The sequence below is a fragment of the Pan troglodytes genome, chromosome 5, assembly GCF_028858775.2.
Source record: "Pan troglodytes isolate AG18354 chromosome 5, NHGRI_mPanTro3-v2.0_pri, whole genome shotgun sequence".
Lineage (NCBI taxonomy): Eukaryota > Metazoa > Chordata > Mammalia > Primates > Hominidae > Pan > Pan troglodytes.
The window spans coordinates 114432331-114437633 of NC_072403.2; positions in this window are offsets into that span (position 1 = coordinate 114432331).

The window sequence follows — 5303 nt, forward strand, 5'->3', positions numbered from 1 at the left end:
GAAGTATTCCAATACAGTCATGCATACACACTAACAGTAATCAGTGAGTTCCAGGTAATTTCATATTTTTTTTTATTTAATTGATGCAAGAAGGAAATCTGCCTAAATAAACATGGCGGTGGACTTGTTGACCACTAGCCAAGTTAAAAGCTTTTAGTGTTATTCAGAAAATTCCTATAAAATACAAATGAAAGCTAAATCTCATAATTTGAATGGATTTGGTATTAGGTAGTTGCATAAGAGAATTGATACGAAACTCAATTGAAAATATCTAGAATTTGATATGTTTATTAAACAAGTCAAATTTTTATCAACGTCCTTGTTCATTCTGTTTATTTTCCTAAACTATTCAAAATATTGGAGAAAACTGGGAAAGAAAAAGTCACCAACAGTGTTTACAAACATAACATCTATTTTTCCTACTTCTCAGTTTTTCATATCTGAATGAATAGGTTCATGAATTTTCAGTTGTATTTCTTTTCTACTCTGGGTGTAGAATGCTTCCAGAATTCATGCAGGTAATAGTCTCCACAAAATCTCCTTCTCTTGCTCCTAGGCATGGTTAGGAGCTGTCCATTTAGTGTTGAGAGGATCTCTCTGGACTCACATCAGTAAAACCTCTGTCCTCATTTCTGATAATGATTAAATTTCCTTTAATGTGGTAACACTGTTATTTAAAGACACAAAAGATATTTTAAAATATAAGACATCTTTTCTTTCTTTCCTCCCTACACCTCTCCTGGTTAAGTCATCATCATCTTTCTCCTTTTGCCTACTACAACTGAGGCAGGCAGTTAGAGAGTGTGTGGGGCATGATTACTTGCTGGTGGATAAGAGCAATACAAATGAGGTCAAACAAATGAGCACAATGCCTCCAGTCAGAAACGTATGTTCCAGAAAGGGTCTAGGGCAGATGTCTGTGGTCACTTGTAGTTGGCAACTTCCTTGTCAAAGGAGGAAAGGCTGATGGAGGGAAAGTCCTAAAAGCTAAGCATCCACAGTAGCAAAGAACCATGTCCTTATGGTGAACTTTGGTCATTATAATAGTAAAAACATACCTGTGGGTGGAGAGTTAACATACTAATGAGACATGTGATGTATATACTAGCATGTGCAGTGACTGTACATGTGGCGCCAGAAGACCAGCCACAACATGCTGAACAACAACGCTCATTCTGGTGCCTTCAGGAAAAATCAAGTAAAAAAAAAAGGAGTTTCCCCAGTACCAAATAGTGCTACCCATTCTCTAGCAGCCTGCTCTGACCCAGCTATCAGAGTGTACTTTCACTTTGTAGTAAGCTTCTTTGCCTACTCTCACTTTGGACTCATTCTGAAATTCTTTTTGTGAGGCGAAGTCAAGAACCTGAACCGGCCCACTGACAACATACATTGGTAACCACAGCAGGTAGGATTGGTAGACTGAATCACCAGGTAAGAAAATCTTCACCACTTTAAGGCTAGAGATTCTATTTTTCATCACTGAGTTTTTTCCTTTCTTCCTTTTCTTTCACTTGCTTGTAAATCTCCAGAACAATTCCCCTCAGCCTCTATGAATTTGCTCCCTCTGGCTGATTTCTCAGTTCATCCTGACAGGTGACAGGCAGAGGTGGGAAGACTTCAAAGTCCACACCAAGTAGATCTAGGCCACCATGGCCCTTCCTGATGGGAGGCTTGTGAGGGTGGCAGGGTTTAAGTCCAGGCTGTGCAATGTCTGGAGATCTTTACTTTTTCTTACTAATAACAGCTGTTCAAACATATGATTTCAGTCTCTTGTCAACCAGAGCGCCACTAGTGTTCTCTATATTGTGTCCCCACCTTCCCTTTGTACACTTTTTCCTTCATTTTAAGCATCCATATCACCTTCGTAAAGCCCACTGTTGTGCTGTGCTCCCCCGCATTCTGCCCCCCACTCGAGCTGTGTCCCTCTGTGGAAACTTGTCTTGCTTCTTGGTCCATTGCCTTGACCGCCCATGCACCAACGCATGGGGATTTAATTTCTCTGTAAATTTAGACATATGGCACTCAAAGCTGGGCACTGAGTGCAGACTCTTTACATGATCTCACTATTATTTCAGTTTTAGATAGAATAGTACCCTAGATTCTGGACATCATTTTCCATGTCCCTCACCCTTTAACCCTATTGTCTTTCAAAGATCTTTTGACACCTCAATCATGTTTTGACTTTATTGGTCTGCTTGTATTCAGAGACTTTTGTCCATTCTTCCCTTTTGTCTCTGACCCATACGGCTGATATACATTGTCCCTTTTCTGCTGTATACATCAAGAGTCAAGATTCCTCTGCTTTCAGCTGGGGCTAGTGCAGTTTTTGTCCATGCATACAGGGAGTCTTTAATTGCTGGATAAAACATCTTTTCTTCCAGACTCCCTTTATGGGACCTATGAAGCCTATGGGTAGGACTATTTACACCTTCTAGGAAACATAAAAACAGGAGTCAATTCAGTTGGAAACCAACATTCCTGTCATCATAAAATCTGGCCTACTACTTGTCCTACATGACCCCAAAAGCCTTTTCATTTCCAAAGTCCCAAGGGCTGCAGACACTTAGGCAACGAGTGCTCCCCCCAAGAGGGATCTGCTCAGGGTGGGCCCCAGGGATGCCTGAGTGCTGGGCAGTAAGCCTAAGAGTACAGGGACACATGATATCCCTGGCTTGACTGCAAGACTGGACTCCTATTTTCCCATCAGTGCACCTTTCTAGTTCCTTTCTCTCTCTTTTTTGGGTCAGGTGAAGGACAAATCTAATCTATGTGGGAGACTCTTAAGGCCAGAACCTGTAGGTTGATAAAAAGACAATGATTTCTCCATCAGCGTATCCTTAAAAGGTCAAATGAGAAATCAATTCTTAGTCCCTACAGTGTCCTCACTTGAGCGCATTCTGCACAATTGGGCATACTTCAAACTGGATGACTAAAAAGAAAGAAGTTCATCTTTTATTGTAACACTGTTTAGTCAAAACCTCCATTAGAATCTCAGGAGGTCTGGGCAACCAGTGAGGCACTGAAATATAATCCATCCTGCAAGTGGATTCACTTTGTAAAAGGGAAGGGAAATTGTCTGAAATTCTCTATGTACAAGCCTTGATGGCTCAGTACCAAGACAAACCCCTTAGAGATCAGTGCAGGATGTGTCATGCTGACTTGACTCAAAGGGGTTTGAAGGAGCTGGGCATAATGAATGACCCCATGTTGGGTAACTTTCTTCCTTCAAGTTCCCCATCTTTAAGCCCAGAACCAACACCACTTATCCCTGTTTTGATTTTTTCAGGGGATTCTAATACTTTCAGTCCTCAAACCCCTGCTTTGCCTTTACCTTCTCCTTATCAACCTATTTATGTTTTTTTACCAGAGGACTCAAGTCTCACAGGGACTTTCCAACTCAATCCAAGTTGTTTCTCCTTAGGGAAATGGTGAATAGGGAAACCAGAACTATCTGATTTCATGTCCCTTTTTCTATGTCAGTCTTAGGTCAGTGCAAACAAAGGCTAGGACAGCTCTCAAAGGGGCCCCACTAAGTATACAGAAATATTCCAAGCTCTATCTCTGCCATTTGAACTTACATGGGAGGGAGGACATGCATGTGATTCTATTCACCAGTTGCACACACGAGGAAAAGCAAAGAATCTGGGCCAAGGCACAAGCCCATGCTGACAGGAAACATGCATTAGATGTCACTCACAGTGTAGGGGCATTGCAGTCCCCAACCAGGACCCTAACAGGAACTACCAAGAGGGTAGCAGAGACTTGCGTAGGAGAAACAGGGTCATAAAATATCTTTCAGAAGAAATGAGGAAGTAGGCTACCCAACCAGATAACTACAATAAACAAAGAAATAATTCAGGGAAAGGATGAGAATCCCACATTGTTTCAGAAACGCCTTGTAGAGGCAGTAAAGAAATACACCAATGTGGACTCCATCTCTGAGGCAGGCCAGTCCTCTTAGGGCCACACTTCATTCGTCAGTCTGCCACAGACATTAGGAGGAAAATACAAAAAATAGCCATGGGTCCCCAGACCCCAAATAATGAATTAGTAAATGTAGCATTTGACATCTTCAACAATCATAACAGAGTGGAAGAGTCTCAGTGGGATCAATGTGAAGAGGAAAGAGACAAGCAGGAGGCACAGTTGTTTGCCTTAGCCATGACAGGCAACCCACCAACATGAGGCTGCCCTGGGCAAGGCCACTTTAATGAGGCCAAAGAGACCATTACTATATATGCAGGAAGCCAGGACACTCAAGCAAGAATTGTCCCCGTCAAGGTATCCCACCTGGACCTTGTCCTCAGTGCAAAAGAAAGGGCAACTGGAAGAGGAACTGTTCTTAACTCCGAAGCGAGAAAAGTGCACCCAATGCTATACTGACCATAAGTGAGGACTGGAGGAGGCTAAAGCTCCTGACAGCTCCCCATTCCAAAAGATTCTTATTACTGATGAAGTTTAGATGTGGCAGGAAACATATTGATTTTTTTTTTTAGTTTTGAAAATTTCTTTTTTAAAAATTTTAATAGTTTTGGGGGTACAGGTGGTTTATGGTTACAAGGATGAGCTTTTTAGTGGTGATTTCTGAAATTTTAGTGCACCTGTCACCAGAGCAGTGTACACTGTACCACATATGTAGTCTTTATCCTTTGCCCTCCCTCTGAACCTTCCCCACCCTGAGTCCTGACATTCTATTATATCATTCTTATGCCTTTGCATCCCCATTGCTTAGCTCCTACTTATAAATGAGAATATATGATATTTGGTTTTCCACTCCTAAGTTACTTCACTCAGAATAATGGCCTCCAGCTGCATCCAAGTTGCTTCAAAAGATGTTATTTTGTTCCTCTTTATGACTGAATAATATTCCATGGTATATATACCACATTTTCTTCATCCCCTCATTGGTTGATGGGCACTCAGATATGTTCCATATCTTTGCAATTGTAAATTGTGCTGTTATAAACATGCATGTAAATGTGTCTTTTTTAATACAATGATTTCTTTTCTTTTGGGTAGATACCCAGGAATGGGATTGCTGGATCAAATGGCCGTTCTACTTTTAGTTCTGTAAGGAATCTCCATATTGTTTTCCACAGTGTTTGTGCTAATATGCATTTCCACCAGCAGTGTGAAAGTATTCCCTTTTGACCACATCCATGCCAGCATCTATTATTTTTTGACTTTTTAATTATGTCCATGCTTACAAGAGTAAGGTGATATCTCATTGTGTTTTTAATTTGCATTTTCCTGATGATTAGTGATGTTGAGGATTTTTTCATGTTTGTTGGCCATTTGTATCT